Source organism: Anabrus simplex, chromosome 1, assembly GCF_040414725.1.
Source record: "Anabrus simplex isolate iqAnaSimp1 chromosome 1, ASM4041472v1, whole genome shotgun sequence".
Classification (NCBI taxonomy): Eukaryota; Metazoa; Arthropoda; class Insecta; order Orthoptera; family Tettigoniidae; genus Anabrus; species Anabrus simplex.
The window spans coordinates 1,632,600,330-1,632,615,756 of NC_090265.1; the positions used below are offsets into that span (position 1 = coordinate 1,632,600,330).

The 15,427-nt window shown below is 37.1% G+C and overlaps 1 protein-coding gene across 2 annotated transcripts in view; it reads right to left on the reverse strand.

The window, feature by feature from the left end:
• Nucleotides 1-15,427, reverse strand: part of LOC136858619 (uncharacterized) — a 74,329-nt gene that overhangs the window by 19,140 nt on the left and 39,762 nt on the right. Inside the window, exon 2 of one of the 2 annotated variants that reach the window (XR_010858654.2) lies at nucleotides 5,968-6,032. The exons of the other annotated variant lie outside the window; for it this stretch is intronic. The gene's annotated coding sequence lies outside the window, so the exon portion shown is untranslated. The remainder of the gene's footprint in view (nucleotides 1-5,967; nucleotides 6,033-15,427) is intronic. 2 annotated transcript variants of the gene reach the window in all.

Here is a 15,427-nt window from a genome sequence, read left to right on the forward strand (position 1 = left end):
AAGATATCTGCTATATCTTGCTGGAATCCTACAAGTTGAGCTTCAGTGGAATAACCTTTCCTAAAACCGAACTGCCTTCTATCGAACCAGTTATTAATTTCACAAATATGTCTAATATAATCAGAAAGAATGCCTTCCCAAAGCTTACATACAATGCATGTCAAACTTACTGGCCTGTAATTTTCAGCTTTATGTCTATCACCCTTTCCTTTATACACAGGGGCTACTATAGCAACTCTCCATTCATCTGGTATAGCTCCTCCGACCAAACAATAATCAAATCAAATATCCAAACCCATTGTCTTTAGTATATCCCCAGAAATCTGATCAATTCCAGCCGCTTTTCTAGTTTTCAACTTTTGTATCTTATTGTAGATGTCATTGTTATCATATGTAAATTTTGATACTTCTTTAACCTTAGTCTACTCCTCTATCTGGACATTATCCTTGTAACCAACAATCTTTACATACTGCTGACTGAATACTTCTGCCTTTTGAAGATCCTCACATACACACTCCCCATGTTCATTAATTATTCCTCTAATGTCCTTCCTGGAACCTGTTTCTGCCTTAAAATACCTATACATACCCTTCCATTTTTCACTAAAATTTGTATGACTGCCAATTATGCTTGCCATCATGTTATGCTTAGCTGCCTTCTTTGTTAGATTCAATTTTCTAGTAAGTTCCTTCAATTTCTCCTAACTTCCACAGCCATTTCTAACTCTATTTCTTTCCAGTCTGCATCTCCTTCTTAGTCTCTTTATTTCTCTATTGTAATGAGGTGGGTCTTTACCATTCCTTACCTTCCTTAAAGGTACAAACCTGTTTTCGCATTCCTCAACAATTTCTTTAAACCCATCCCAGAGTCTGTTTACATTTTTTATTTACTGTTTTCCACCGATCATAGTTACTTTTTAGATACTGCCTCATGCCTGCTTTATCAGCCATATGGTACTGCCTAATAGTCCTACTTTTAAGGCCTTCCTTTCTATCACTTTTATTTTTAACTACGACAAAAACAGCTTCATGATCACTAATACCATCTAGTACTTCAGTTTCTCTATAGAGCTCATCTGGTTTTATCAGCACCACATCCAGGATATTTTTCCCTCTGGTAGGTTCCATCACTTTCTGAATCAGCTGCCCTTACCATACTAACTTATTTGCCATTTGTTGGTCATGCTTCCTGTTGTTCGCATTTCCTTCCCAATTGACATCATTCTGGTAAATTCAGATCTCCCGCTACAATCACATTTCTTTCCTTGTCGTTTCCTACATAGCTGATTATCTCATCAAATAATTCTGAATCCGTGTCAGTGCTACCCTTTCCCGGTCTGTACACATCAAATATGTCAAGTTGCCTATTATCTTTCGAAATGAGCCTTACACCTAGAATTTCATGTGTCTCATCTTTAACTTTTTTGTAGCTTACAAATTCTTCTTCCACCAGAATGATTACTCCCCCTCCCACCATTCCTATCCTATCTCTACGATACACACTCCAGTTAGGCATAGATATCAAGGATAATTTAAAACACACACTTGTAAACACACTCCAGTTCCGTGAGAAAATTTCTGCATCTATTATTTTATTTCTCAGCCATGATTCAACTCCTATAACAATATCTGGTACATATATATATCTATTAAATAACTCAATTCTATTCCTTTCTTTACAATACTTCTACAGTTCAACACTAACAATTTTATGTCATCCCTACTTGATTTCCAGTTCCCTGTTCCCTTATCACCGCTCTCTAGGCCACCCCATTTCCCGGAATGTACCTGCCTATTACCCTTCCAAACAAATTTCCTAACTTATACGTACCACTGCGGTTTAAGTGAAGGCCATCTGAGCGCAGATCCCTATCTCCTACCCACCCATTAGGATCTAGAAATTTCACTCCCCATTTAAATCCCCAATCACCAAAAGAAAGAGGATTTTTTTTTTTTTTTTTTTTTTTTCTGCCGGGATCAATGTGTAACTCAGTTCTGCCTAAAAGTGAAGCCACCTGGTTTTTACACCAAGCCCTTTAATTGTTAAAAATATATTTATTTCTGGCCTCCGAGACAGCAACATGTTATTCCTATCCCATGTTAGTTGATGGTTAAGTATATTTTTAATGTACATACAATAATTACAAAACTTTAAATAGAAATAGTATGGAAGAAAACATGTACACTAGGAACGTTAGAGATGTGGTACATGCTGGAATGGCGTTCGAGTCCTTTTGTGTAAAATACTTTTATTGCTACATGGACAGCTGAATAGGCAAGCATCACTGAGCTGGTGCACACCTAAGTGTTAACAGACAAATTCTGCCATTTTCTGACATGATGCTTCACATGTTATGAGTCTCATTATGATAGCCGTATTGAGTACAGAATGTAAACAGTTTCAAATTTATTAAAAACCACCAATCCAATACTTTACAATCTTTAAATTTAAGATACAAATACTACATAGATGTTAAAATTGGATATGTTTCGCTTAAGCTTTGTAAGCATCTTCAGCCACACTTAATCTAAAAGTACGTCAGGGCCCTGAACTAGGTTCCTCACTAAAGTATAATATATGCTTTAATACAAGATAAAACAGTCATAAAAATCTAGTCTGTGGAGAAAGCGATGCTTAAATGTAACTAACATTCAACAATAAACTTGTCATAGTATTATATGTACATGGAATAAATACTAGTGTTTGCCTAAAAAAGTACAAGCTGGTTATTTGTAGGAGACATAGTCAGAATGATCTGACATACAATTGAATTGTACAAATTATTTGATATTAATGAAGCGTGGATTAATTAAAATATCGAAAAATAAATCTTCGAACATTGTTGAATGAGAAATTGCAGTAGGGTTATTGATTCCAAGTGGTTGCATGATAAGGTCAAAAGGCGCTTGAAGCATCAGTATAGAAGTGTTGTGTCTCCTTCTAGAATAATCTTTGTAATACTGTAGATCGTAGTCGTGAGCTGTCTAACGTAGATTCATTATGACTATGTCTCGTTCTACAAATAACCAACTTGTACTTTTTTAGACAAACACTAGTATTCATTCCATGTACATATAATACTATGATGAGTTTATTGTTGAATTTTAGTTACATTTAAGCATCACTTTCTCCACAGACTAGATTTTTTATGACTGTTTTATCTTGTATTAAAAGCAGGGCCCTGACGTAGTTTTAGATTAAATGTGGCTGAAGATGCTTGCAAAGCTTAAGCGAAACATGTCCCATTTTAACATCTATGTAATATTTGTATCTTAAATTAAAGATTGTAAAGTATTGGATTGGTGGTTTTTAATAAATTTTTTTGAAACTTTTTACAAGATGCTTCACTACGTACAGCCTCAGATGGAGCATGTTCTAGCTCTCGTTAAGAATGGTGGTTTCAGTGCTTGTAAAGGAGAGGTTGAGAAATTTCAGCTTGCAGTGTCCAGATAAGAATAAAACAGTGGCAATGGACAGGGGCTACTGGTTGGTTTTAAGAGATGGCTTTTTTATTTCTGAAGAGGAAATCTTGTTGGTTGCTGCCTCATAGGACAATTTGTTTCTAAATGCATTCAACAATGTTTTCTTGCAATTTCTGTTTTTCCAAATGACTATTTGCAATGCTACTATTGTTCAGGCTTTCACTACTGAACTCAAGAATGGAGAACAGGTTCAAAAAACAGTATGAGCAGCTTCTAATGAAGGATGTATTGAATTATGGTAAATACAAGAATAGGTATTCTGATGGATTACAATATATTTTATTTTAAATAAATTTTATTTTGGATCCGTATTGACAATTATGTTATATAAGTTGAAAAACTAGTATATTGGTTATTTACAATTCAAAGTTGTAAAAGCATCATATTAAAATAGCAGAATGTTTTGATTGCATTAGGCCATCTTCAGCTGTCCAGAATTAACTTAAAATTAATATACTAAAAGTTACAAAACATCAATAAAATTCACACTAATAAGATATATGGTACTTATAAATTAAAATAAGTGCATGTTAAATAATCATCAGATGAAGTCACTAGATGGACAATGTAAAAATGTTTTAAGTACTTCATAATAGTACTGATACTTCATAATAAAGTGTTGATTAGGTGGAAAGTTCTAATCTTTATACCTATCACTAGATGTAATGTAATCAGGTCAAAACAGTTCTACATAAAATGACGATGTAATTAAAAGTTTCTTCTGTCCTTAAAATTTGTTTCATGCAAAAATGATGCAGTTGATTCAGTAAAACTGCTGTTCCACTTAATATAAAAACTTCTAAAATGTCACAAATTCACAAATGTATAACAAACTGATTTAACGCCAGCCAGACCATTGAGTGGAAATCAACCAGCATTTTAGAAGTTTTTATATTAGGTGGAACAACAATTTTACTGAATCAACCGTCATTATTTTTGCATGAAACAAATTTTAAGGACAGAAAAACCTTTTTACTTACATCATCGTCATTTTATGTAGAACTGTTCTGACTTGATCACACTACATCTAGCAACTTCATCTGATGATGATTCAACATGCACTTACTTTAATTTATAAATACACTTACTTTAATTTATAAATACTGTATATCATACGAGTGTGAATTTTATTCATGTTTTGTAACTTTTAGTATATTCATTTTAAGTTAATTATAGACAGTTGAAGATAGCCTAATGCAGCCGAAACATGTCCTGCTATTTTAATATGATGTTTTTACAACTTTGAATTGTAAATAAACTTATAGGTATTGACTACGTGGAACCAATATACTAGTTTTGCAACTTACATATTTTACATCAAAAGAAAACATCCTTTTGTCCCTACATGGAGTTTTATGGCATTTTCTTCAACTTACTTTCCAATCATAAAAAACTAAGTGTGTCTGAAGAGTTTTATCCCTACTGTACCTCACTCAAACCAAATCATGATAAGGAATGATAACCCATTGGAAATTATAAAGAAAATGAACCCAGGAGGGCTGGTTTGCTTTCAATAATATATTTATTTCTTTAAATATATTTATAATTTAAAAACAATAATAATTGCAAAACATTAAACAGATACAAATATTTACAGTAGGTACTCTTTGTTCAATTAAATGGGGAGAGAAGCACAACATTGTTCTACAATGACTCGGGACTTTCTAACCATTCTGTTAACTGTTCCAACACAGTCAACATTATTATAAACAACACATTCATTCATACAAGAATCAAAATCTTAAAACAAAACAGAACAAAATAAAATGTTAAATAAACTTTTCACAGTACAACAAAACTGATTATAAACCACCATAACAGATCTTGGCTCTTTGGTTAGTCAACTTGTAACATTACATTTTAATTAAATATTCTATACACTAAGTGCTATTAAGAAAATAACCTAACAATAAACAAACTTTACACTATCAGTTATACTGTAGATTTTTCTGTAGTTACAGAACACATTAGTGTTAGTAAAATTTGATACTTTATGTGTGTCTTAAATACAAGATCACAATGTTTTGAAGTTAAAACAAGAGTAAATTTGGGGAACCATTAGTAAATATTATTATTATAACATGAAAACATATATACATTGCACACGACTTTCTTTACTTGGGCACTGTGCTTTATCTTTTTTTTTTGTTACATGTTTCATAACATGTAGGCTAGATTTTCTAGCTCTCGTGAAATTCTTTGATTTAGTTTTGTTAATTACTTGTACTGCTGGTCCAGGATGTTTGTTTTGTTTTGTGAAATTAATTTTCCTAATTGTAATGAGATGTATGGTATATAAACACCTGTGTTACTTATTATCTCTCTCTGAAATCTGCACTGCTAAGTTGCTGAAGGCCTCTTTCAGAATGTCTACAACAGTTTTGCATAACCCTGACAACCATCAGGGTTATGTGATACTAGAAGATCATTATAATTTAAAGATAAAACAAGAGTAACTGGACAAACCCGTGGGGGTTTTCTTACCTGTTCCCCTATCGGGCGTGTCCCAGGTGGCAGATAGGGAGGCCCTCTGGACTTGTCTGGATGGTCTGAGGGGAAAAAAATACCAAAAACAGGTATTGCCAGAAAACATCTTGAGGCATTGTGATTGTTACTAGCCCAAGTCAAGGCTTGGAAGCGGAGGCCTCGCCCACACATGCTAGAGAGACATCTATGCTTCCTCCACATGGGTGATACGGTGGTTCAGGTGAAGTGGGGCTGGTGACTGAGGTGAAGGCTCACTGCAGGGTGCTTGAACCAACACATCACTTTGTTCTACGTAGTGTGGACGAGCCACGGGTTGGGAAAGGGGTGATCCCAACCTAGGGGGAAAGTCATGGCTGTGAACTCAGTCATGATAATGTCAAGTGGAGGCCACGTGAGTAGGCCTACTGAAGGGGGAACAAACCTGGTTAGGTTCGGGCCAGGGGCGGACCGCTGGATGGATGACTGAGTGGCGTAGTCTCTGCTACGGAGAGCCTGAGTTGCAGGAGGATAATGTCTGGCTGTATGCCTCATCACGGATGGTGAGAACGACGCTCAGGACCCTAGAAGGGGCAAAAACCCTATGACTGATTGAAATATGGATGCTCATACAGAACCAATTTCAAAAATTTCGACATCAAGGGAAGCCAAGGAAGCTCCAGTAGAGCAGATCCGGGAGCAAGCCCAAGATGAAAAAATGGAGACAGAAGTCCCAATTGGACAGGCTGCTGCCGACTCAAAACAAGAAATGGCAACAGAAGCTCCAGTAGAGCAGACAGACTGCTGTCAGAATCAAGCAGCACGATACTAAATTTCTAACACAAGGGTGGAGACTGCTGAATGCCACTTCAATCAATAAGACAGGTAGGACAGTCGCTTTAGCGCTTGATGAAAGAGACTTTGAAGAGCTCAAAAAGAGAAGCCTTAAGGCTAAGCTCAGACTTGGGCAGATTAAGTTTCAAGTCATCAGGGGAAAAACGAAACCCAATGTTGATAGAGATGGAGCTGAAGGTCCTTCAGGCCAATTTTCAGCATAAATAAACAGCTGTGGCCAATTTCGCCACGAAGTTCAAGTCCGAAGCTATTGACGTGGTCCTTATTCAAGAGCCATGGGTAGTCAAAGGCAGAGTAGCAGGACTGGCGGAATCTGGAGGTAAGCTGATGTATGATACATCGGAAATACCCAGAATATGTCTTCTAGTGAACAGGAAATTAAAATGTCTCATGTTGCAGGAACACTGTTTACGGGACTTAACCGTGGCCAAGATTAAACTTGGAAATTGGGAGGGATCCAGAGAAATAACCATGGGTTCTGCATACCTCCCATATGACTCAACTAATCTGCTGCCATCAGAAGAAGCTGAGAACCTAATTTGCAACGACGAAAGGTGAACACCTAGTCCTTGGAGCAGATGCAAATTCACTCCACACTGCATGGGACAGCACGAACTGCAATGCAAGAGGCGAGTCTTTACTAGAGTTTATTACTGGAACTAAGCACTACGCATATTGCAAACTTTATTAAAGACTGGAATGTGCTGGAGGAACCATCATTGGCAGACCACCAGCACATCCAATTTGCAATAGATGCAAGACTATGGGGGATTGAGATGTACAGAGACATGAAAAGAACTAACTGGGACAGATACAGAGAAGTTCTAGGGAAGGCTGTACAAAAAATTCCAACTAACATGAGAGGACAGAAAGAATTGGATGAGGCAGTGGAACTATTAGAAGAGGCCATTATAGACTCATTCCATGAAAACTGTCCTCTCAAAGAAAAGAAAAACACCAAAAAAGTAAGGTGGTGGAACAACAAACTAGTCAAAATGAAAAAATAGGTTAGGATGTTGTATAGAATATCATCTAGAAATGATATGTGGGACGTATATCATAGGAAACTCACCGAGTATAACCTAGAGATACGGAAAGCAAAAAAAAAATCTTGGAGACTGTTCTGTGAGAAAGTGGAATCACACACTGAAACAGCAAGGCTCCAGAAGGTTCTGAAAGCAAGCCATATAAATCAAGTGGGGACCCTGGAGAAACCAGATGGGTCATTTACTCAGGCAGAGAGGGACAAGCTGGAGATACTAATGATGTGTCACTTTCCTGAGGCTGAGGAGATGACAGAAGAAGAAATGGTTGGAACAGAGACCGGAGCTCGAAGAGCAGACTGGAACTGTGTCAACAGAATAATAAAACATAACCCTGTAAAATGGGCAATTGACACGTTTCATCCTATAAAGGCTTCGGGGCCAGATGAGATACTTCCGATACTCCTACAGGAAGGACGGGAGATACTCGTCAATTTCAGAGCTAGTCTAGCTTTAGGGTACGTGCCGAAATCTTGGTCTGAAGCTAAAGCAATATTCATACCTAAGCCTGGAAAGGCAAATTATGCCCAAGCCAAAGCATACAGACCATTATGTTTAACCTCCTCTGTGCTGAAAGCAATGGAGAAAATTCTGGATAAATATATCAGAAGAATGGTGCAACTGAACTCAACGTTACATGAAAATCAGTTTGCATATAGACCTGGCAGATCCACTGAAGTAGCACTCCACCAGTTGGTTTGCAAACTAGAGGAAAGTGTAGAATATAAAGAAATTGCACTAGTGGCATTTCTAGATATAGAAGGAGCCTTTAGCAATACAACCTATGACTATGATCAAAGCACTGGAAAAGAGCAAGGTGAGTAAAACCGTCATCAAATGGATTAAATTCATGTCAGACGGAAGGAAGATAAAAGCAACCCTGTTTGAAGAAATGCTGATGTTTAGGGCCACCCGAAGCTGTGCTCAGGGAAGAGTTCTTTCTCCTCTGCTGTGGAACCTCATCGTGAACAAAATCTTAGCTATGCTCAACGAACAAGGTTTTTATACACAAGGATACGCAGATGACCTAGTGATTGTGGTACAAGGTAAGGTGATGAGTGTTATCCAGGATCTCATGCAAAGATCACTTAACCTTGTGGAGAACTGGTGTCGGGAAGAACAACTATCAGTCAACCCGAACAAGATAACTCTGGTCCCTTTTACAAGGAGGAGGAAATTAGAGGGAAAGAGATCACTGAAGCTCTTTGGGCAAGATATATGGAAGAACAGGCACTGGACCTAGGTGTAGTGTTAGATAAAAATCGAACCTGGAATCCACATATAGAAAGGAACATAACCCGGGCCAAGAACTTGCTGTATGCATGTAAAAGAGCCGTCGGGAAGACAGCGGGCCTAAGACCATCAATGGTAATGTGGATATATACAATGATCATTAGACCATTGATGGCCTATGCTGCAATCATCTGATGGCAAAAAGTAAGCCAAGGAAAAGTCAGTAGTAGATTGGATAGCCTACAGAGAATGGCATATATAACCATAACTGGTGCTATGAGAACTACGCCAACAGAAGCCTTGAATACTTTACTAGACCTCCCATTACTATGCAATTTCGTAAAAGGACAGGCTAGAGTGAGTTCATATAGACTGGCACAATCAAAGTGCTGGAATGCACAAAGACCCAATCTAGGTCACTGTAAAATTAACAGAGGAAGTTCTACACATGCCTTCTAATCATATGATACCGAAGTACAACTTTGAAAAACCGTTTGAGATCCAGATATTTATTTAAAAAAAAAAAAAAGGAAGAAGACGGATATCAAAAAATGGAATACTGAAAAAGAAGATATAGTGTGGTGGACTGATGGCTCAAAGACGGGGGATGGCAAAGGAGGAGGCATCAACGGGGGAAGACCTGAGAGATCAATCCATGAGCCTGGGCAAACACACTATAGTCTTTCAAGCGGAAGTGATAGCTATCACAACATGTCTTGAAGAAAATCTGAAAATGAACTACAGGAATAAGAACATTTTCATTTTTATGGACAGCTAAGCGGCCTTTAAGGCACTAGAAGCAGTCTGAATAATATCCAGAATTGTCTGGTACTGCCATTCACTTCTCCTGAAGCTCTCAAAGTACAACACTGTCAAAATAATATGGGTACCAGGGCATGCAGGTAAAGAAGGAAATGAAAAGGCAGATAAACTGGCCAGGAAAGGGGCAGAAACACATTTTGTAGGCCCAGAACCTGTATGCGGGATTTCCTATGGACAAGCCCGACACTACTGTACGTAGGAAAATGGGTACAAAAGAAACAAAGGGAAAACTGGAAAAATACTCCACGATGCAGGCTTGCAAAGGAACTGATAAAAGGACCAAACAAGAAGAATACTTAAGAACTGTTGAAACTCAGCAGAGAAAATATATGATGGGTAGTAGGACTGTTGACAGGACACTGCCATCTGAAGAAACACCTATATAGAATTGGAGTAATAAGAGACAATATATGTAGGAAATGCAATGAAGCAGAGGAATCAGCTGAACACATATTTTTGAATGTGAGGCGCTAGGTAGAATCAGAATTTATTTATAATGGTCCATCTGCTCAATACAAGTTTAAACTATCCAGTGAAATCTAAATGGTACATATCGTCATATTAAAATTACTATGTTTCAACCCTTGCTGGGTCATCTTCAGCTAATAAATTATCAGTGAAGACAACTTAAAATTCATCAAGTATGTTATTAACACATTAAAAATCTATATAATTCCAACACTACACTGATTCTTGTGACTGCAATTTGAGAGAGCAGCTGAACCGATTGACATGGTAAAACATACTGATGTTCTTGCCCTGTAGATTTGCAGTGTCTCTTTAAAAGCATAAAAATGTCTTGCTGTATATTTTTAAATTATTAAAGGAAAATGTGGCAATCTGATTGGCCAAAGCACTTGCCAGTACTTCAAGGCTGCCTGAACCGTGAGAGCGTGGAGGCATGCGGCATGATAGAGGAGGTGGAAAAGGGTAAGCATGAATGTGCAGTCAGACGTCTTCCATTCTTTGTGTCATAATTTTAACACAGGCTGTGCAAAGTGAGTCGACCCTCCGTGTCATACTAATGTGCAAATTTTCAATTTTGATTTGGCCGACATGGTACTCATAATGAATTAGATGTTGATTCCCATAGGGAACCTGAAATATTTGTCCCGAATGAGTAAATTTATAAAACCAATATAAATGGTCCGTTATTGGACATTAATTCCTGGTCGACAGCGTTTCGCTCCAGTGTGCTAAGTTTGGCTCATCAGTTGGAAAACAGCACACCCACCAAGACGCATGGCTAGTGCATACCATGGAGGCCAATGTGTAGGCTACTTGGAGCCAACGGCAGTGCCACTGCACTATGAGAGACTTTGTCTCATTACCATAAATTGATGCCTGCCTGGCCATCAGATGACATATAGATTTATAGCAAAACATTCGCTTCTGCAAAAGATGTCATAATTTCCTCGAAAGTTGTCATTCTTAATAAATTTGAAAGTCATTCGTCTTATATCTGGTAGTTACAAGAGACTATCATCATTTTTTCAAAACTATACACCAGTGTCAACAGATGAATTCCTTGGAATGAATGGTTTACCTCCACATATTCTTATTCTACAGTAAAAATTGGAGCCATAGTTATGCTCCATAGTGTGTTTCCCAACAGCTCCTAAACGGAACCAGATTAGGGCCACGTTGTAAATAAGTATGTAAGAAACTTGTTTAGATTTGGAAATAATAAGTGGAGATAAAGCTGGACAGAGAGCTCTAATCCCTCAAACTGACTTAATGCTTAACAACATCTGATAAAACACTTCCACTTTTCTTTCAAGAAGCATCAATTTCCAATTCACTTAGCATTTTGTATACCGTTTGATAAACTTCAAGGGACATGAAAGTCCCCCTTTACCTCTGCTAGTTAAATGTTGCAATGTCAAGAGAGGGATATTTTAAAGTTGTAACAGTGCCAAAAATAAATAGTACAAGAAATTTACCAAGCTAGTGGCTGCATGGTTTGGGTCACGAAGCTATCAGCTTGCATTCAGGAGATAGTGGGTTCGAACCCCACGGCCGGCAGCCCTGAAGATGATTTTCAGTGGTTTCCCATTTTCACATCAGGCAAATGTTGGGGCTGTACCATAATTAAGGCCACGGTCGCTTCCTTCCCACTTCTAGCCGTTTCCTATACAATCATCGCTGTAAGACCTACCTGTGTCAGTGCGATATATATTTAAAAAAAGAAAACAAGCACAAGGAATGTCGTATATAAGGATATCTTAAAATAAATATTTAGCCCATTGACAGTCATGTCTTGATGGGTTTCAGCTAGTAATAAAAAAAAACCATGCAAATATGTAGCGTCATTCTTTGTCATGAGTATATCTTCTTAATCAAGTTGGTCAGTAATGCCAGTGCGAAAGTCTCATTATAATAGGCAGAACAAGTGCTAATTAAAAGGTCATTACAGGATAGAGGGAACTTCTCTTTTATCTCATGCAGTGAACCCTGATATCTGACAGTGCTTTCAATCATAAAACGTCAAGCTGGAACACTGAATATATTGTCTAGTTAATAGTAGTAGTAATACATTCACTCCCATAGCCGGTCAGGTTCGGATTAGGTTTCATGTGAGTAAAATACCGTATCTGACCTACTCTGATTTGAAATCATGCCAACTTTTTATGTTTTAATGTTCGTTAGATGACACAGTAGATCATTTTACCAGGAGACAGTGGGTAAACGAACAATTTACTACAGCTAGGGGTAATTTAACACATTGTGGGATGTGTGATCTACACAAACACATTATCAGTCATATTATTACACATCACAAGAATCTACTGGTCTTTTTTTGTGTTTCCAGGTTCTTTATATTGAGTTAGAAAACAACTTCTTCTTCTCTGAAGTGCGTGGTTGGAATTCAAGTGGCATTGAGTGATAAAACGAATAGTCAAGGCAAGTAAAAAACCATACTAGATCTTATGAAGGCATGTATACATTTTTAGGGTTTATAATACAGGAGTAATACTAAGTTAAAGTCATGTGTTAGACGTTACTTAGCAAGTCAGGGTGGCATTAAAAAAAAATTTTAAAAATCCCGTGACGGGCTCCACGATTAAATACCCATGGATAGAGCTGGGAGTGAATGTGATATTATTGTGACTTGATTGAGATAATAATAATAATAATAATAATCATCAATGTCCCCCACTCCAGTCACCTGGGTGTGGCTAACAAGCCTCCTCCACTCCTTTCTGTCCTTCCACTTTTCCTGCTCCATTACTTCTGCCACATCCAATCCAGCTTCTCTAATGTCCTTCCAAATCTGATCCATCCACCTTCTTCTCGGTCTTCCAACTGGTCTCTTTCCCTTAACTTCTCTTTCCAATCCCCTTCCTGCTACCTGTTCCTTTCCCATTCTTTTTACATGTCTGAACCATCTCAGTCTGGCTTTCTGTATGTTCTGTACTAACGGTTCTATATTTAACTCTTCTCTGATTTTAATATTTTGAATTCTATCTTTTCTTGTCTTTTTAACCGATGTTCTTAAAAATGTCATTTCTACTGCTTGGATCTTACTATCTTGTCTCTTATTAGTTACCAGCATTTGTAGTCCGTATGTTACAATTGGTATGAAATACTGCTTATATAACGTTAATTTTGTTCTCTTGGGTACTTTGTCATCCCATAAAAGCTCTCAGACTTGATGATAAAATGTTTTACCTTTACTTAGTCTGTTATTCATTTCAAGGTTGATTTCATTACTACCCAGATATGTAAACTGTTCTACATTCTCTAATCGTTCTCCGTCTATGTTCACTTTGCTTCTCTTTTTCCACAGTGCATGACTACAGTTTTTTTTTACTAACTACCATTCCAAATGTCCAGTCTCCTTTGTACATCCTTTTCTCCCTTTCCCCAAATCATCACATCATCTGCAAAATATCAAAGCATTCACTTCTCCACTACTGATACTACATATTTGCATGGTTTGCATGTTTTATGATTTCATCCATCAATATAATAAACAATAATGGCAACAGTGCCCTTCCTTGTTTGAGACCTTTTTTGTATAACATGTTTCAGAGTCACCACTCCCCACTTGTACACTGCTTTTACTCTCATGATACAACATTTTTATCTTGTTAATTAATGATTTTGGCACATTCCTTTTCAGTAGGCATTCCCATACCTGTTTTCTCTTAACTGTATCATAAACTTTTTCCAAATCCAAAAGTACGAAGATGATTTCCTTGTTCCTTTCCAGATGTTTTTCCATTATCGTTCGCACTGTAAATATCAAGTCTATTGTTAATCTATTCGGTCTAAAGCCATATTGTTTTTCCTCTAACTGTGTTTCTATTATATCTCTCAGTCTTTTGTCTATGACATTCTGCATTATTTTTAGCCCATGTGATAGAGTTATATCTCTATAATTTTCTCATTTCTTCGTATTCCCTTTTTTGAACAGTGGTACAATGCTTTCTTGTTGCCAATCTTCAGGTATCCTTTCATCCTTCCGTATGGCACTGCAGTCCAATGCTTCCTGCTGCCTTAATCATACCAACATTGAATTAGGTTTTTTTCCCCACTTGCTTTACCTTTGGTCATTGCCTTTCAAGTTCCAACCATGTTATCGGGTTCTCTTCTTTTTCTCCATCTATTATTTCCATTTTCTTATCTCCTTCTTCCTCTGAGCAGTCATCCTCATTATAAAGTTTTTCAAAATACTTTGCCATCACCTGAAGACCCTTTTCGTCATGTACTATGGATCCATCTTCTCTCTCTAATGCCTTGATTTTTCTTTTCAATTTTATTACTCTGTATAATCGTTTCTGATTTCCTCGATTATTTTGCTCAATTTTGTTGGTAAACTCTCCCCAACATTGATTGAGATATGTAGATAAAAGATAAGGAAACTGAATAGTATGCTAACAAAAAACTGACTAATGAAAAAAGAAAAAAAGTTGGGTGAGTTAATAAAGGCAAATTCTCACTCCCCCTCCTCCAATCTCATAAAGTGGACACTTGTCAGGTCGCGTTGATGTTTGAATGAGTACTGGCAGGCGACTGCCTGAAATGACAGTGAAGGGGAAGGGAGCGGCTTGCTTGATGCGTGTTTTGAAAGGCTTATTGTTTGCTATTGTGAATTAATTTTTATAATTTCACTGAAAAGGATACTTACGTTTTCTGAGATTTCATTGAGGTTGAAGTTAGGATTATTTCTTTGATTGAGATGTGTATGGATATTTTCAAGTATGTTAAGAAAGGTACTTTGGTTAGTTATGTGTATGATATCCAGATCTTGGTTTATAGAAGAAAATGAATGGTTATATTCAGTCATATTATTGCACATCACAAGAATAAATTTTGTTGTTGTTGTGTCTTTATATTGAGTTAGAAAACTTCTTCCAATTTGACCAATATAACTGGCATTATGAAATTTATCACTTGTAATAGAGATACAAGAGGTGGGCCTAGTAAGGAAACTGAAATGCCTAATGTAGAAAATGCTAATCTCAGAGGAACAAGGTCTGCTCATCATTCGTCTAGAAAACAAATATGTCAAAGAACATAGT